This window comes from Epinephelus moara, chromosome 17, assembly GCF_006386435.1.
Source record: "Epinephelus moara isolate mb chromosome 17, YSFRI_EMoa_1.0, whole genome shotgun sequence".
Classification (NCBI taxonomy): Eukaryota; Metazoa; Chordata; class Actinopteri; order Perciformes; family Serranidae; genus Epinephelus; species Epinephelus moara.
The window spans coordinates 10,246,876-10,266,670 of record NC_065522.1 but is presented as its reverse complement, the minus strand read 5'-3'; the positions used below and the strand labels follow the sequence as shown (position 1 = coordinate 10,266,670).

The 19,795-nt window shown below is 43.8% G+C and overlaps 1 protein-coding gene across 3 annotated transcripts in view; it reads left to right on the top strand.

The window, feature by feature from the left end:
• The first annotated feature begins 6,183 nt into the window (after window positions 1-6,183).
• kdm6ba (lysine (K)-specific demethylase 6B, a) overlaps window positions 6,184-19,795 on the top strand; it is a 54,011-nt gene continuing 40,399 nt past the window's right edge. For all 3 annotated transcript variants that reach the window (XM_050067014.1, XM_050067016.1, XM_050067011.1), the window contains exon 1: window positions 6,184-6,812. The gene's annotated coding sequence lies outside the window, so the exon portion shown is untranslated. The remainder of the gene's footprint in view (window positions 6,813-19,795) is intronic.

Sequence of the window (19,795 nt, the reverse complement as noted above, 5' to 3'; positions counted from 1 at the left end):
AACAAGGGTGACCTGCAGTGCACTCACTGACACACATTCTTTCACTCCCGCCTTCCCTCGATCTGTCACTATCTCTTCATCCCTGTTCGCACTTGTTTCCTCTCCCCCAAATCTCTGCTATTTCCATCTCGCTCAATTAAACGCTCTCTTAAACGCTTTGTTTCCCTCTGTCTCTTCTCATTATCTGTCGCTGCTTCCTCTCTCTTCGCTCTCTTTATCGGTGTCACTTTGGCTGCATCCCAAAATTCCCAGCTATTACTCACTCTCTATGCTTCTACCTCTTTTCCCCTCTTTCTCACTGTCCTCTCTATCAGTCGCCATCTATCTGCCCTCACCATCTAAGTCTCTCTTCTCTCCCTCTCTCTCCGTCTGGGCTCCAGCTCAAATATTACAAATGCTATTGCATACTGGCTAGGGGCCAAATCAGCAAGGCGATAAATCAATACAGCGAGAGAATTATGTAACGTGCCACCATACTGACTGGCCTTCTCTCCTTCTGCCCCCCCCCCCCTTCCCTGGGTGGTTTCCTCCTCCGCTCCTTGCTCTCTGTCATCGACTCACCTCGTTTTACTTGCCCTCATTTAACCATAGAAATTGTCAAAGTCTTATTTGCAGTCTTGGCCTCGGGGTTAGTTTTGGGGTGAAGGCATATCATATACACTGACGTGTAGGTTCACACGGAGTACAGCTGCTGTCACCAAGCAATTAGCACCTGTTGTTAGTGATAGGAGAATAATTGCCAAAAAAAGGGAAGTGTAAATGGATAAAATATGAAAGATGTCCAACCCGACAGTAGTTTGGGTCATTTAAATGGACAAATTGAAAGCTGAGGTTTTATTCAACTTTCAGAAACACCTTAGTTTAGAAAGAAACAGTCTTGTTATTTTTGTACATTTTTAGGTGGTCTGTTTGTACCCTGATCACTGGTTATTTTTCAGTGCTTAATTACAGTACACCCAGAGCCCCAAGCAGTACATGAGAAATGAAACCTGGAAAAACACAAACTATTGGCTGGTGTATACGCTCTGTTGGTGTAGTTGGTCTGTGTGGAGTACTTGGCAATCTGCAAGGCTCGGTTGGAAATTTAGGCCTAAGGATCAAAGATGTTGTTACCCAGTGGTGTGAATAGGTTTGAAACTTGGCTTTGACCTCTTTCTTTGCAGGTCTTCCTTGTGTTTGTTAGGGTCATTCTCTTTGACTGTAGCACTGGCGTCAGACTGGAGCTGGTCCCAGTAGGTGAAGAGCTCACCGCCTGCATACTGCTCCAGGGGGGTGCTAGAGAAAAGATAGGTTTAAATTCTGAGGATGAATGCTATGTTCATGTAAAAAAAAAAGGTAAATGAGGAATTTCTGCTTCTATGTTGAAGCAGTAGTTTGCTGTGTTTGATTTAATACAGTGCTTCTGCCTCATCAAGTCTGCTTTCATGCACCAGTGTTGTGTGCAGGTTTCCACTCATTCAAATGATTTCATCTCCCTGATAATGTAAATTTTCTCTGTTCTCTGTTGCTGCTGTACATTTTGTGACTTCTTGAAGTGAGCAAGTCGGCTCCTCTGTATATGTATGCAGATAAGGGCTTTTTAGCTCACAGAGTAATGTTTACATGTATCTTGGCAAAAGCCTGAAGTCAATACATAACTTAAACATTTTACATCCAATAATTCTCTTTCTCCAAACAAGGTTCTTCTGCCATAGAATTTGGATGACAAGATGTCAATGCTGTTTCAGAGTTGCTTTTTCTCCAATCGTGAATGCTTCCATCTCTGCTACCATGCATTTAAACACACTTATATAGTGGTTAAAGGGTAGTCAGCTTATAATTATCATCCTCAGTTAATGAATAATATGATTAAACCACAAACAGCTAAAATTTGTGAGCAGTCTTTAGTTAATTTCGCTGGGTCAGGTGTCTTTGTTTTCAGAATGTTGATTGAACAGCATAAAGTGATGGAAAATGACAAAAAGCAATGAGCATCATTGATGATCATTGATTGATTCTTCATCTGACACCGTGTCCTAACAGCAAGTGAGCATCTGACTGTAGTGCTGCATCGTGTTGTATTGGACCCTTCTGCCCAGACTGGATCCGTTAATCTGGAACTCTGTCATGTGGTCTCTAGGCCCTGACGCACCAAGCCGTCAGACAAAGTTGGGCCATTGGTGAGAGTCTGCCACCCTCGTCAATGGGATGTGTCCCACATTGTTGACCCTCAGCGGATCGACATTGGCACAACAGAGCCTGTCGGCGAATGCAATCATTCTGATTGGCAGCTCAGCTCAGCGCACAAGAAGAGAAACAGAAGTGAGGAATGTAAACAAAGAGCTAAAGTCGAGAGGGAGTGCTGAGCTCTGCTGAGCATCCCACACAATACTTGCCAGAAAAGTTAAGCTCCCTGGTGATCTCCCTTCAGCCAGGTGCCAACTTATGTAGTTTTTTTTGTCATGAAATTAGTCTTTTTGTCGTGTCATTTCAACCTTGTGAATCAGCCATTCCTCATGCATTCAACGCTTTCAATGTGAGTGACAGGAATAAAATACAAATGGGACGTTCAACAAAAGTGTTGCTCAAAATGTTGTGCTGCGTCACAGTTAGGACACTATGTAGATATACACCAGAGGGAAATTAATGACACTCAGCATTAGATATCAGCAGCTTCAACAACAGGTTCAAAAACTAATCTAATACAATTCTGTTCGTTTAAACTGTGTGCAGAGTTCAAGGCTCCTCTCACTCAACTGTATGAGATAAATCTCATTAGAAGTGGTTATCAGCTGCAATAACTTTCCATTGCAGCTGTTCTCTGATGAAAGGCCTTTACTTCAAATAGGCAGCTTAGGAACATGCATGCTTGCTATACAGCAGGAGCTGAAATTATATTAACCTCTTTCTGAGGGCAGATACATTCAACAACTGGCACATACTCAGCTGCTGATTTTATGGAAACTTCTCAGTTTGCCTTCGGTGTTTCTGTCTCAGTACTTTCTGTTACCTTTCCATTCTAGTCATGCAGTCTGGAGCTGTGGCTCCTGGTGCCCTGGCTTCTTTATGGAGAGGGGGGAGGGGGGCCGTCTATAGGAGTCAGTGAGTGCAGTAATAGTTCCTATATTTCCTCCAGCCCATGCCCTGGTCAGAGAGTGCAGCGGCTCCATGCTGTATTTTCCATACCGTCACCCCCTACCGCCCTCTCTCTCTCCCGGCTTTCCAACTGTACTTTTTCTCTCCGCTCTGGAATTCCATCCTCCTGCACGTGGCCGGCACTTAAGAGGGCAGGCTGTGTATGTGTGTGTAAGTGCATGTGTGTGTGTGTGTCTGAACGTGAGCTATAGGAAACATCTCCCGAAGCAGAAAAGGAAACATGAAGCATGCATTTTTGTGTGTGTGAGTGTACTTGTTCCTTTGTCCCAGCCTAAAAGCTCTCTAGAAGTCAAACATAGTTTCTGTGCTCTCTGTGAAAGCAGTAAATTTTGCACCAACACATTTAGTAAAGGGCAATCAAAAGGTTATTTGTTAGAAAACATTATATTAGAGTTTGCAAATGTCATTTTGAATAGTTTTGGTGGTTTGTTCATTTGTCAGACTTCTCAAGTTGCGCATTAAGTAATATTGATCTGGAAAGCTTTTCCTTTGTTCAGCAAATGTCAAGTGATTTCCTCCAAGGAACCAAACAAGAAATCACCCACTGATAACACAGTGGAAGAAGGGAGAGAAATCCATAACGTAGTGTAAAAATACTGATATTTATTCTCTTAGAGGTTCTTTTTAACTAGCATCTTACTCCTTTAGTTCTGGCTATTGCTCTCATTGGAAAGATAAAGAGGTACGACTGAACGAAAAACAGGAGCAGTTAGATGACCAGACAGGTTTCAAACGAACACCCAGGTCAGCCAGTTGTATTTGGAGGAGAAAATGATGGCAAATTTTGAAATAATTACCCAAACTGTTGGTTGTAAACATCCAGTTATCAGACTGACTTCCTGGTTGGACTTTCACCCATAGTCGTTGGAGCGGTTGCACATGTATACAGTCTGAGGAATTCTAACTGGGTGTGCTTACTTTGGTTTTACCTTCAAACAAGGTGGTTGAGATAATCTGGCTAAACTGTGCGGTTACAACCTGTCTGATCGTCTGATCGTCTGACAGCTCTGGTTTCTCGCCCAGTCCCATCCCACCTCAGCAGATACTCTGGTAATTGCATTGATGACGTAGATGCAGACGCTTCCAGTTGTCAGCTCTGCTAAATTTGTGCTAGATATAGGCTCTTAAGTCTATTTTGCATGTGTTGGTGGTGCTTTATGTGGTTGGCTTTGGACGGCAGTGGCTTGTGTGCAAGTCACGTATCAAGATGAGAAAATCAACTCACTGTCTATAAACTCTCCTCCTGTAGACTTCTGCTAGCTATCAGTATGTTGCAGTAACTGTGGTAACTCAGTAACTGCAGTTACTCCCGGAAAAACAAACAAACAAACACCATGGCGACCGAGAAGCAGAATACGCACTTCTGGACGGACGAGGAAACTACAATCATGCTCCGCCATCTTCATTCGTCGTTTACCTTCCTCTATGGGTCAACCGGAACTAGTTTAATACGCACTATATTAGAAAGGACACAGCGCCGCCTATCGAGGCGGAGTCAGATGTACTTGGTCAGAAATTCAATTTTCTCATCTGCATGTATACTCAGACAAGACGTCTGACTTGAGTGATGAGCCGAGCTATGAGCTTAGCTCAACTACTGCGTGCATGTAAACGTACTGTATGTGTTTGCTAACCAGGCTGAGGTTTTCAAATGTAAACATCAGTAGGCTACATATCAAGGAAAACAAGGAGAGGAATGCACACCAGTGAACTAGCACACCGTTAGCCATTGTACAGACATTGGAAATAAACTGGACAGCCTCTGTGTCGAGTCAGTTTCCAACGGGATATCTGTAATATTCTTTGATAAACTGAAATGTTGCTTAAACCTGGACAGCACCATTTAACCAGGTGACTCTTTTTATGTATGACGATTTTTGACAGAACAGGACTTTGGCGAGACAAGTTGAGGAGGAGCGTGCTGTACGGTGAATAAGGACTGGTGTGTTGGTGGGATTGTGAGTTGCTGTCCTATTCCCTGTTGTGGATCACTGCTGTCCACTTTCAGGAAAAGCAACCATATGGCCGTCTTGTTGGGGTCGGGATGTGTGGACCGGTAAATCATGACACGAGCAGAGCAGAATGTAAGAAGAGCACAAAATGACCACATTATAGTGCAGAAGTTAAAGGAGCTGAGGGGATCACATTTTGCTGGAGTTGTACTTTGTATAGTTCCATGTGACAAATACATGATTGAATTAAAATTAATTGGTGAATATGATGGTAAAAACTATAAAAATAAGGCCAAAGTTGTAACGAACCGGAATGATCCTTTTAAGTTCAAACTTGACCGAAAAAAAGTACGGAAAACTGAGATTAGACAGAGGAAATGGCAGTAAAGCAATCATCTAATCTAATTCATTGAATTAGAAACAGAAATTAGATATAGTAAATCCAATCAAAATACTAAGCGCATGCTGACAGAAGTCAGTACATGTAGGAAAAGAGTTACCATGTCTCCCACTGATCATGTTGTACCAGATCTGAAATCTGAATCAGGAAGCCATTGTTCTCATCCAGCCACATGTTAGCTGGTTTTTGTGCTAAACCCTTATCGCTGGCTTCACACATCTGTTAGAGCCAAGATGTTGGTGCAACAAATTCACATCTGTGTAGCAACACACACTGCAGAGTTTTATTACCCCGATGGAAGGTTATCTGCATCTGTATTGATTTGTTTAGGGTTTTTTTTTAATCATCAGTGTGTGCACTGTAGGTCAAAGCATGTCTCCATCAGGCTTACATCACACTAATGAAGAAGAGAAATCGAGGTAGAGAGTGAATACAGAGGCTCCTTCTGCTCTCCAATCCCATCTGTTTGACACACAGAGGTAGGGAGGGGAAGGATGGAGAGAGAGAGAGGGAGGGAGGAGAGAGGGAGGGGTGGTAGACGAATGAGAACGAGGCCAGATCAGGCTGAGGGAGGGATGGGGGGTGGAAAGGGGGGAGGTGCTGTTTAGAGAAAGGCAGGGAGTGAAAAAAAAAAATCAGAGGGAGGCAGGCTGGGGGGTTGGGCTCCGAGCCTGTGCATGTGTATGTGAGAGAGGGAGAGAGAAAGCAGCAAGCGAATGTGTGTTGTGTATGTCTGTGTGTGTTTGTGCGCGTGTGTGCGCTCGCTCTGTTCCTTTCCTTTCTTTGTTTGACTACTGAGTGGGGGAAAAAAAGCGAGACAGAATATAGAGAGATAGAGAGAGGGTGAGGAAGAGAAACACAGACAGAGGAGGAGAGGAAGAAGAGGATCTAAAACGAGAGTCACTTATTTTTTAGAGAGGGAGTGAGGAAAAAAGACAAAGGATTTCTATTTTGGTCTGTTTTTTTTTTCTTTTTTCCTTGCAGGCTGTAGAGTAAGAAAAAAAATGTATACCAACAACAACAAGAGCACTGCATGCTTTTGACAACAGTGTCATATTCAGGAGCAGTGTGTGTTTTGTGTGCTGGCTCGGTGCGTATGTGTGAGTGCTGAGGAGGTGGGGGGAGGCAGCCCGTGCAATTTAAAGGGAAAATACAAGGCACACACAAAGCTGGGAGCGCAGGCAGGCAGGCAGCAGGAGAGGAAAGGAAAGGAAAGGTAGTGGGAATCTGCTGAGCTGGCTGACGCTTTAACAAACCTCTTTGGGATTTTACACCAACGAGCCGACCCTGCGTCTCCCTGTGAGCTCGACCCGAGCCTGGCCACGGTAAGACAAGCTTCCTATCCACAAGCTCTCAGCTGTTTCACCGCTACTGCTCTGCAGACAAAAGCAGGAGAAAGTTGCTGTGTGTGTATGTGTGTGTGCAGATGGAGAGGAGCTAAGCTAAAGGCTGAAGCTAAGGCTAAAAGGCGTGAGGAATGCAGCACAAAGGGAGCTTGTGTGCTCCAGCTGGGGCTGTGTGTGCATGTGTGTGTGTCTTTGTGGACAGGCTTGAATGTTTATGTCACGGGGCTTCCCAAACTTTTGCATGTGAAGGATGCCCCAAAATAGACAAGCACTGGACTACAGAGCCCCTTTTTGGTAAAAGATTTGTCCCGTCCTGGCCGGTTGTGTATTGAAGGTGGAGAGAGTGAAAGCTCCTGTAGTCTCTGATAATGTCTGCTAGTGCCTTTCATGAAAGCAAATATTCAGGTTTTGAAGTAATTGTCATTTCCTGGCAATTAAAAGAGAATTCTATCAGGAGGAGTGCTGAAGGTTCCAACATGTTAGTTTAAAACCAGTGGTTCATGTCAGAGCCGGGCCATTTAAATACCCCTGACGGCTACGCAGCCAGCTGGCTCACCGGCGCGGAAAACAAAACACAAAAGTAGTTAATTTTTACTTCGCCACCTCTTTGTCTCCCTTTTCTCATCCCTTTTTACTCCTTCTCCCTCTTTACGCACGTCTTTTCTCTCTTTCATCTTCACTTCTCGCTCTTCACTGATTTAAGTGCCAGTTTGCACAAAAGGTTTCTCTCTTTTTTTCTCCTCCTCTTTCCCTTTTCCTCTCCTTTTCATTTTTTCACTCTCCTTTCTTCATCTCTCCATCATGAAATAGGCAGGTGACTGTATTGAACATGGGTCCTGTGACTTTGCTGCCTAAGCATTAATCAGTGAATGGCTGTCTCTTCTGCACAAACACACACGCGCACACACACAGATGCCGGCTCCCATCAGCTTCTTACACATAGTTAAACACACACAGAGCTCAGTACTACAAAGTGTGTGTTGTCCCGTCCAGCGCGTTGTGGTCTGGGGGCTTTCAGCTTGTTCTTGTCAGTAGTCTGGTCTGCGGTCAGCACCCGTTTTGTAAATGTGTGTGTTTGTGTGTGTTACTGATATATAAAGAGCTAATAGGAGCCGGCGCTCTGCTCTGCGTACTTGTGTGTGTGTGTGTGTGTGCGTGTGCGTGTGCGTGTGCTCCTCCCTACGCGAGAGTGTGAGAAACACAACACTTGTGCCGGCGTCTGCCTGGAGCTAATATTGGTGTCAGTGTGTGACTGTGTGTGCATGTGTGTGTGCATTGGTCTCTGTCCTAATTAAATCTGTGCCCCCCCGTGTTTCAACCAATACAAATATTCCTAGAATAAAGCTTCACTAGAAAGACATCTCACGCGTACTACTGTAAACTGATCCCTACAGTACTCCTCCACACACGTGAGCGCCCGGCCCGCACATGCGCACACACACTTCCACACACAAGGCAAAATCACTGTTACTATTCCATTTGCCTCCCCCACCCTTCCTGCCTCCCCCCCCCCCCCCCCCTTGGGGAATTTCCTCCTTTCTCTCTTTTCATTAGTTCATTACCAGCGGAAGTAGAGCATCCTCTACTCTCTGACATTTCTCCTTCCCTTTTTTTCCTTGTCTTTCTTTTTTTATTCCTCCACCACTTCCTGTCCAACTGCGATTATCCAATATCCAATGGCGTGCCAGGCGCGGTTCAGCCAGGGTCGCCTGCTGTGGGCTGGAATACATCATAGCTGCTCGCTTGCTACCTGACATAGCCTTGCCCGATTAGGATATACTTTATACAGGACACAGCCAGCACTAATGCTGCGCTAATCTGTTTATACTGTGCTGCTGGTTCCCATACTGAATACAGAGAATGCTGAATTACAGGAGAATATGATATGATATGATATATTACATTATGGTATGGCAGAGTTGATTATGCTGAGAAGGATTACTTTTTCATAGAGTTCAGAATGTTTTATTCAATAAGGTAACGTATTGTGTAAAATGTGCTGTACAGTTAAAAAAAAAAAAAATCATATGATCTGATAAATGTTTGAACATATCTTGTGAACATACCTGATTCAGAATGGACCTCATTATGTTGCAGAAGGGTCAGTCATATTCTATAATAAGCACTTGTATGGTAAGATGAACACCAGAAACATAATAGAGAAGTTTAGGTATAGTAAAATTTAATTGATCGTACAAAGTTTTAATTTCTGTATCGTGCCAAACAATAGTTATACAGTGGTCTCCCATAATCCCATGTGGGGCATATGAATACATAAATATTTCTATATCATTTCATAGGAAATACCATTTATGTGCAAATTTTGAAATCAAATGCCTAAAGTTCAGTCTGATAAAATGCATTATCCCATCTCTGTTAACACCCTAACCTACTGAACAAAAAAGTCCTTTCTGATAGTAGAAAACAAAACAACAGAGAAACCAAAAAATATACTGATAGATACAATAAAATACAAAATAAAATAACAAGGGATATGTCGTTAGTCAGAGAAAAAAACAAAGTAATACAATGTAATTGCATCCATAGTGTGGCCAGGCAAATTCCATTACTTTCAATTATGGCGGCTGTTTTTTCTCTGTAGGCTACAGTTTTGCATAGTCATTAGTTGGGGGAGGGGGTGACCCGGCCCAGCTGTGAGGGATCGTGTGTGTTTTGCAGATGCAGATAAAATATGGGGATTTGGCCCATGATGACAGTTGATTCTGGAGCTGTCTGTGTAGCAACAAGCCATTTCCTGCACTGAGAGCCATTAGGACGCCACCCAAACCTCCCACCCCCGTCTGTCACCCACCATGCTTCTGTGTTCCTCTGCAGATGTGCACGTACACACAAACACACAGAGGGGGGGTGGTGGTGAGGGGGTGTGTTTTTGTGATTGAATTTGTGTGTGCATGTGTGCTGCTCTCCTCACTACCCCTCCTCAGCCCCGGGGCAGTCCCCCCACGGCTGAAGGGGGGAGATTGTGCATTCATTGGAATGGAGGCTGAGATGGCAGGGGGGAGGAGGAGGGTGAGGGTGATTGAGTGTGCTGCCTGGAGAAGAAAAAGGGAGACAGAAAGAAGAGAGAGAGAAGAGGAGAGGGGGAGGGGTGGGCTGCCTTGTGTTTAAAACGGGGGAAAAGGGGGAGGAGAAGGAGAGGAGCAGACAGGCAGGAGAGGAGGTTCAGGGGTGGAGGTGAGGGGAGGATTGCTGGCTGGCTGGCGCCGTGGTTGGGTTGTGTCTGTGGTAAGAGGGGCTGGAGCTGGGCTAATAACAGCTCGTGTGCAAGGGATAATTTGAGATACACTCATGTAAATATATCTGTTTGGTACTCTGATTGATAGAATATTACATGCTGTGTATATATACATATATACACTGGACTTTCTGGTGTCAGATCTTTCCTGGGAACACAGGTTGTGATGTGTGCTTGAATTTTTACATACTGAAGAAAGTTCAATTCAGTCGTCAAGTCTTCAAAGTAACTAATAAAGATACTTATTAAGTTTGGTGACAACATTTGCTCACATGTGATCACTGAGTTTATGTTTATTCATGTTTTCTCATCCTTGAGTGTTTCTCTTTTGAAGGTTATGCTGATGTTCCTGCTAGTTTAGACAAAGCCTACCCCACACATTTTCCTTTGTTGCTCACATTACTACAAGCCACTTTCTATGCAGCCTCACAAAGTGTCGATCAGGAAATGTTTAAGCTTTAGTAGAGCAGTTAAAAGTAGGGCTGCACAATTTGAGGAATTATGTGATAACTTTGAATATTGCGGTAACAATATTACTTGCGAGGATTAAACAGATATTAAAGTGTACTCTGACTTGCACAGTATCTGCCCTTGTGCCATGTCGTCTCACCTGTATCCAAAATAATCAGATAAGTACAGCTGCAGCTGGAGCAGCTACATGACTCGCTCACCATACCTACGTATCAGTACACAATCACCCCCCCTTTGCCCCTTGGTCAGGAAGTGAAAGTCCTGAAGAAAGTGCTGAGTTATCGTTTAGCTAGGTATGAAGTATTAGGTTAAATGATTAAACGGTTAAGGTAAGGGTAGGTTTAATGGTAAGGGTTACATCTCTTACTTATAAAGTGAATCACAATGGTGTATAATGCATTATAAAGTGGATTATTGCTATGTGTGGCCTAATTTGTTCATGACAGTGTTGCATTTTAGCAGTTGATGGGTTTGTCTTGTATTTGTGGTGAGCACGGTTTGTAAGGGCATGTCGTGTACACAGTTTATGCAGCTATACATGTCTCAAAATATTTCATAACAGCTGACGTGCTGTTATTTTTTAAGGGACCCGCTTCTCTCTGGCAGTCATGCTTTTGTCTGCACTCATCTTGCAACACTTTCCTCCGTTGACCATTCAGAATCATATTCTAAAGCCCTTTTTCCACAGAGATGGCGCCATAGGGCCACTACAAAGACCCTTCTTCATACTGCCTTTACATTTTCTGTGCGTGATTTTAGACAGCATGTCGGCATTGCGGAATCAAAAGAGGCGTGATGGGCATGACTTGGAACACAACAGCATTGGCCTCTTTTATGACATATGACATAACTGTCACCAGCACTTTCCAAACAATGACAATGACATTAACATGGCAATAACAATCATTTATAGTCTCAGATATATTGCAGCTGATCTCGTCCTCTGCTTGGATGGCAAGAACCTCCGGCACCTCATTGTTTTCCCAATTTGCAGACATTTTCGAACGTTGTGCTTCGTCTTTGACGGAGCTGCTAACTGCTAACAGCTAATTTTTAAATCTCCCGGCGGTGCATCCCACATATATCATGTCAAGGCCAGAGAACTAATAGCATAGTGCATTTCAAACAAAATAGCACCTGTTACAATATTCAAAGTGCAATGTCGTCTTTCACAATTTGTTTATTGTGCAAGTTGACATTGTGATGACGATAAAATTACAAACAAAATGATATATTATGCATCCTTAGTTAACAGTTTTAAGTCGACAAATAAGTGCAACATCATGGGGCATCAGAGAGCAAAAATACAGTCATATATGTATAGTCAGATTTGCAAGTTACTCCTTTAAACACAGTGTGTTTGAAGCAAATATTGGGGGTTTTGTACATGTAGTGGGTGGCACCAGCTGGCCTTGTGTTGTCTTCAAAAGATTTCCAAGGTTCAGTGTGGTGTATTTAATACTGTATATACAATGGTGCAAGCGCTAACAGTATTCTCCTTGCACAACAGTCAGCTGTTATGAGAGCATACTTGCCAGAATTTGTGCCAGTTCCTTTGAGATTCAGGCTCTGTTGCAAAGCATGTATTTCTACAGCACACACACATACAGACATACCAACAGTTGTATTTTATTCTGTAGCTATATGTTCTGGTTTGATGCTTTATCTGTGACTACACTAGTTTGATATTCAAAAGCACAGTCCATTAATGCACAGAGGGATAAGGCTTAGGTGGTTAATTCTATTATGCGGGGTCAGAGGGTTCAGGCAGATTAGCTTTGGCCTTGGAGCTAATATCCGCCATAGAAACTAGCCTGTGTAGGTAGCTGTATATGATTAGCAAAGAGTAAGACAAAAGAGAGCGACAGAGACATGATGAAAGACAGAGACAGAGAGGCTAGGCTGTCTGGTGGAAGGTCAGATCCACGTGCTGCAGCCTGACGGCCTTATTATTTCAAGTTGGTCTGGATCTGAGCTGTAGTCAAGAGAGATGCACAAGAGAAAAGAAAGGGACTGGAGATGGAGAGATATCTGAGAGAAAAATATCCATGCTGAGACATTTTGAATGCACCCCCACACGCACACACATACAGGGCCATTGGCAGAGGTAGTATGCTGAGTGTGCACATGGCGTCTTTGTGTGATGGAGACGAGCTGAGGTTTGTTGATTTAAGGTAATGGCTTCCAGTTGTCTCAGTCAGGAGAAGGCCGTGTCACTACTACTGGGGATAGAGGGGGGATTGGCAGGCTGAGGGAAGACGAAATCCACTACACACATACGCACGCACGCACGCACGCACGCACTTGAACACACAAAGATTGTGTGACTGTTATATTGGTTTCTTGTGTTGGCCTCTGTAACAAGGAGCTTGTGACTGACTGACTGACTGACTGACACAGGTGTGTGTGTGTGTGTGTGTGTGTGTGTGTGTGTGTGTGCATTCTTGAGTCCTCGCTGCATGGCTGATTTTTATCATTCCTTGGCAAAGGTCAACAGTGGAGCTGTGTGTATGTTTATAGCGTCTCTTGCATAATGTGTGAAGGGTTTAGGATTGTTAAAGTGTGCTCGCTCTGTAATATAGGATGCAGAGTTATTTCTACCTTAAGATTTAAGGGGAGGGAATGAGGAGGAGAAGAAGTAAAAGAAATGTTGAGGGGGTTAAACACTAGAAAGTGTGTTGATTGTTGTACTTTTTTATTTCCCAGACAATGATGCATGAAAACTCGTGAGATAAAGGAAGGTGTTTTTCCCCTCTGTTGCACTCCCTGTATTCATTAATAGCTGCTTGTAATGTTATTGATATGTGCATTGAGGCTTGCACTCTGGATAGGATCAGCTGCTAAATGCCTAAAATGTGAACCACACAAAATAGGTGCATGATATAAATGCACCAAAAAAGACTCAAATAAACACACACAAACACATGACAACTGGCCCATGCCCTGTGTTTTTACTGCGCTCTGTAATTGTGCACGCAACAAATGTGCAGGCCCTTTGAAGGTTTCTGCTCTTGTGCTGTTCTCCTTTTCGTTTTCTCTGTATTTGTTTATTTGTGGTGTTTCTCATCAAGTATTGTTGCCCTGCCCAGCTTCTCATTGTTTGTGCATGTGAAGTTGTCTCTATGCCCGTGTCTGCATCTGAGTTTGTGTGTGAAGCAATGTGCTTGTGACTCCTCTCAAAGATAGATCCAGGTTAGGTTTGTGTGTGTGTGTGTGTGTGTGTGTGTGTGTGTGTGTGTGTGTGTGTGTGTGTGTGTGTGTGTGTGTGTGTGTGTGTGTNTGTATGCGTTTGGCTTCTGCTGTTGATGATGCAAGACTGAAACACAATGTTCAGTCCTGCCTTGTTTCACAGGTCTCACTGGTTTTACTCACTTAATGTTATGATGTGTATTTACTCCAGGGCTGCGCATATGAGGACATGAAGAGATTTGTTCCAGTTTTCAGTTAGCACTATGTTAAAAAGTAGTAAGTAACAAGTCTTTATCGAGCCAAATGCTTAATGCCTAACAATAGGCTACTTGCACACTCAGCAGAAGCCCAGCAACATGGGCTAAACAGCAATACACACCAGTTAACCTCTACATTTGACTCCAGTAATCAGGTTAGTACACATATGTGGATGTTCAATACAGACACATGCATAACAACAACACACACATACACACATCGGCTATGACATGTTAGTGACCCCACGGTGACCTCAATCGATCCAGCTAATTGACTTACAGTAATGCATTCACCCGATTATGTTTCTAAGGAGATGGAGGGTTGATAAAAGGAGAGAAGGAAGATAATGGTGTGTGTTTGCGTGTGTGTATGTGGAGGGTGACAGCTGTAATTAACTGATCAGCTAGGAGGGGGAAGTTTTGCTTTGTATATTATTTATTTAGAAGTGTCCTCTCCTCCTACCTCTAATCTTCCTCTTTCATTTCTGCCCCCTCTCTAGCTTACTCAATTCCTCCCCATTGTCTGCCTCCCCCTCCCCCACTTATGTGTCCCTCCTCTATTATTTTTCTACTCAACCTGCTGTCTCCTCTTTGCTGTCTTCTCCTCTTTCTTCCTGTCCTTCTCCTGCTCTTGCTCTCTCTCCTGTGTGTTACATTGCCTGTCTCTTTAACCCAGTTCCCCACTGAACCTTGACACCTCTCACTTGTGTAACTTCTATGATAACTGTGCCTTTGTATGTGCGCATGTGTGTCCCACAATGTCTCTCGCTCCACTTCTTCTCAATACACGAGTCACAAGTCACAGCTGAGCCACACAGGAGTCAGTGTTTTTGGTAAGATCCAGTTGAATCTTTCAAATTTTGATACTGTATTACGAGCTTCACTTTCTGTCTAATGTGATTTGAGTGCTTTTTTAAAATTTAGTTAAGCAGATCCTTTTGTGCGTGTGTGTAGACGTTATTTCAGAAGTTAAACAGTGTCAGTGATGCATCTGTAGAAATGACAGGTGTGCATTTGGTGTGTGTGTGTATAAAACAGAGGGTGAGAAATCAAAGCTGCGTCTGTCTTGGAGCGTTTACGAGGAGATCTGTGTCTCTGCATGAGTGTGTCTGGAGGGCAGCGGGTGCACTGTGACCTTTATGGGTCTGAGTATGTGCGTGTGAGTGTGTATGTGTGCATGTTTGCTTGCTTGCCCCCAAACCGGTAACATGATCTGTCTCAAGGAGTTGAGCCCTCCATCCCTCCTCTGTCTGTCTGCACCCTGCCTCTACTTCTCTCTCTCTCTCCTATATTTTCCCCTCTCAGTTCACAGCCTTCTCTCCTTTCCGTCTCCCCCTCTTCCTGTCTTTCATCCCTCTTTCCCTTGTCCTGTCCCCCTGTCCTCCTTCTAACCATAAACTTGTAAATCTGTGTCAATCAAAACCTAGAAATACATCTGTCCAAAACCTCAACTCTATTGGCCTTTGCAATCTGTCTCTCTGTCTTACACTTACACTTACACACACACACACACACACACACACACACACACTTACATGCTGTGATCAGATGGCTTTGATTGCAAACATCAGAGAAGAGAGAAGTTGATGGGTGTGTGTTTGGCGGGGGGTCAGTGTTGGTGTTGTAATTGATTTTCTCTGTTTCCTTTGTTTGACTTGTGTTAGATGTCACTCTGGAGGCTGCCTATACTGTGCTGATATGATATGGTTTAGAGTATGTGTGTGCGTGTCGGGTGGGGCAGGGGGATGGAGGAGGTCATGAGACAGGCTGACTCTCCCACAGGATTTCTTTCACTGATGTATAGAATTACAAGCTTCACAGTGTGTGTAGTCGATCTCTTCTCTGTCAGATGGTCAATGCTCCATAATCAGTCTTCTTCCGCCTTCTGTGTTCATTCAGCAGAAACATAAAAACTGAATATATTCTTGAGGAATAAAAGAACATGTCCAAGCGTTTAAGTGGCTTGGGACTTAAGAAGCCTTTTTATTAAGAGATGGCTAAGACATTAAAAACTCCTACACTCATCAGCTGATGGCCATAGGCCGACATGTGTAGGTGGTTTTAATATATTGTAGCAGTGTTGTGGTTCTAATGAGCCCAAACTGGAGTCCTCCACCCTCCCACTGCCCACTGCTACAAAATAGTCTGTCAGAAATCTTTCTATTTGTTCTCACTCGTAAGTTTTAGGCTCAGACCAACCCCTGTGAGTCTTTTATTCAAAGTTTCCAATCAGACCGGAGCTTTAAACATAGGGCAGAGCGTGCAGTGTGCTGTTTGGGCAGTGTGTTTGCAGTTTCCAGGAGCAGTGTGTGCGCGTCCTGTACTCTGTTGCCATATGGCGGCTGTATTAGCCCACAGTGTAAACACAGCTGGTTGCCTCCCGTGGCTGCATGGGTGAACAGCAGTCTGCCTGCAGATACAAAAAGCCCTAATAGGAGGATCACATTCACTGCTAGTACATTAATATGGCTATTAGGCACATTGGGATTCATGATGTGTTATTTGTAAGGCACATTAGTGTCAGTGTTGCAGCCTGATATCCAGACTATTAGTGATGTTAAACCGCTGATTATTAAGTCTCTTAGTGGCTGCTCGCGTTACATTGCTGCAGGCAAAAATATTGTGATCACATTTTTTTGTGAATATTGCAATGGCTCTTGAGCATGACACTTAAAAATGTTCCCTTTACTGAAAACAAAACATGTATTCTATTGAAATAGTGCGTCATTGTCACCATTTAGATTTGTAATCATGCTGTAAAAATGAGTGAGTATGTAAGCAGCATTCCTGTGTGTTTTTTTTTCTTGCATATATTCTGTGTAATTTGTTACTATTCATGAGGCGGGCTATTAAAGGTGTTTATCAAAGAGTAATGCTTATGGTCGTCTGAACCAGAGACACAAAGAAGGGAGATAAAGCAGAGAGGAGAGGGCAGGTACTGAACATTGCACATCATAAATAAAATGTCAGAAACACTGGTGCATGCTAGCCAGTGCTCATGGCAGCGTGAAATCTGCTCTCGCCCCCTCCTTTCTTATCTTCCCTCCCTATCGCACTCCCTCTCTCTTTGTGCATGTGTGTGTCTGGGTTGTGTGTGCGCAGGGTAATTGAGGTGTGTGACCTTGCTGTAGGCCTGGCAGGTGTGAAGGGAGGGACGGAGGAAAGCAGGGGATGAGATGAATGGGGGGGGGGGAAAGGATGGATGGATGGAGGTCTGCTGTTGTATGTTGGCAGACTGATAGCCTGCCTGCATGCATATATGTATGCTAATGTTTGGCATTCTGTAGTGAAAAGAAATACAAGTGATTGTGTGTGTGGGTGGAAGCACATTCTTCTGTTGTAAGGTTCTCTCCATGCAACTTGGAAATGAGATTGTGTGTGTGTGTGTGGGGGGGGGGGTTGTATGTGTTTTCAAGTAGACAAGATGGCCTCTATATGCTCCAATGTGTGCTGTTGAATCTGTTTTACACAAAAATGTTTGCATGTAAAATTGTAATATCTTATTGTATACTTTGTATAAACCAATGAGACTAATGTTGGAGATGACTGGCGGCTTCTATGTCTATTACGGTTGGTAGGACTACATTCCTTATACACCCTATACACATGAGCTGTCTCTTCTGTCTCTCCCTGGTGTCTTTCTGTTTACCAAAGCTTCACACAGACACACATGCCTTTATGTTAATCTCATGCAGGGCAGAGTATCATTTTAAAAGAATACAATACCAGTACCAATACCAGTATCCTTACAGTAACACCATTACTAATAGAGTTCTTCATTTGATACCTTTTTTTCTACTTCATTCAGTGCCTATGATGTGAATGGAAGCATTCATTTGCGTTAAATGCCACCAGACGCCACGGGCATGTAGTATAGCCATACTGTCGAACGTGTTGGTGGCATCTGGGTACGCCAACTGCTAACTCTGTTAAATACGCCGCGCTTGACTTCGCCACACCACAGACTGTATGTGTTGTAGCTGCTGCGGTAACACGTCACATTAATTTGAAGAATGTTGGCGGTGATTGACTGTAAGCAAAACCATATAGATAGTTGTTTTATGTGGATATAAAAAGGACTAAATGCAAGTGTTGTTTGAACGGAGAAGTTTCAATACTACCTAGTATTGAGTACTGATACTGTCTCATGTCTGAATATGCACCTGAGTCACGTTTACATAAAAGTCATGACAACAGTCTTACCGGGACAGAACACCGGAGCTATAAAATGAATTTTCCACTAACAGTGCAACCAGGGCAGAAGACATTTAAAAGATGTTTTTGAGCTGAGGCAGCCTGACTTCAAAAGCCCAGTTTCTTACTTGAGTGTCTACATACGCAGACATGTTGTACACGGACATATTGTACATATGGTTTGTGCACTTGGTTTGTAGGCGTGTACAGTCTTCAGACATGAGTCGCTGACAAAATTTATGTCAGGGAGGTCTTTGCGGACCTTTGCAGCACAGATGCCCAAAGTATCATTTTGGCTCCAGTCTCAAACTGGGATTTAGAACCTTTTCTGTGGAAATGACTTATAAGGGGATCAGCAAAAACCAACCCAAAAACTGACCAGTGAGGAGAGGCCAGGGGTGATATGATCTCATCTGCTTGAATTTGTTAAAAGTCCCACTGCTATGTGTAGCACCAGGTTGACAGTAATTCTAGAAATACTCTACAGTGATGGATTGATAGTACATGCAGCTCTTTTGACATGAGAAGACATGTTTTCATCTCTACACTGAGCCTACCATCTTCTTCTCTGCAGAATAGTGAAGAGCAGAGAGGCAGTGAGCTCGCACACACCCATCCCCCTCTTCTTCTTCTTCTCCTCCTCTGTCGCTCTACACCCTCCTCCCCTCTGCTCTCTGCACAGTAGCACAGTGCATCTGTGTCATGTCACTGGGTTCTGGCGTCCCGGAGTAACCCCCCCTCACCCCCACCCTCCCATACCAGTGCAATCTCTCTCTCTCTCTCTCTCTCTCTCTGTCTCTCTCTCTCTCTCTCTGTCCTTGTGTGGCTTACACTGTCATCCCCGATCTCTTCATCTTCCCTCCCTTCACCTCATCCCTCGCTTCTGTCTGCTTTGTCCTAAAGGAGTCTCCCCCTCTCGCCTGTCTCTGTCATCCTCTCTTTCTCTATACTTAATGTGTGTGTCACTCTTTTAATATCTCTCTCTCTCTCTCTCTCAACCCATCATGCAGCACAAACACAAATACACATCATTGCTCTCTCTTTCGCTGTCCTTCCTCTTGCTCAATAAGCGTACACAAACATAAAACTGTCTCGGTGCATACATTAATAGATCCAAGCTCCTTAGCTGGCTGCTGCATGCATAATCTATCTGCTCATACAGAATGTGAGCAGTGCACGTGTGTGTGTGTGTGTGTGTGTGTGTGTGTGTGTGTGTGTGTGTGTTCCTGTGAGGCCCTAGGCTCCTCCCTCCAGAGAGAGAGACAGACAGGTGTGGACCAGATTGAGTTCCGCCTCATTTCCTCTGCCCTGTGCAGCTGGTCAAGGACACACATTTACGCACACACAAACACACACAGGCATGTCTTGGAAACATGGTTATGCACTCATGCACACACGCACACACATTTCAAATACAAGGACAGAGTCATGCATACTGCACAAATAAAGACACAGTACAAGATGTAGAAGGATCAAGTGCAGCATTAGCATTACCTAGGTGTGTGTGTGGGGGGTTTTCTTTGTGCATGCATGTGATGCGTATTCATAAGGTTGCCTGCACTTGAATTCCTATGGAAGAGGATTACAGGAATGAT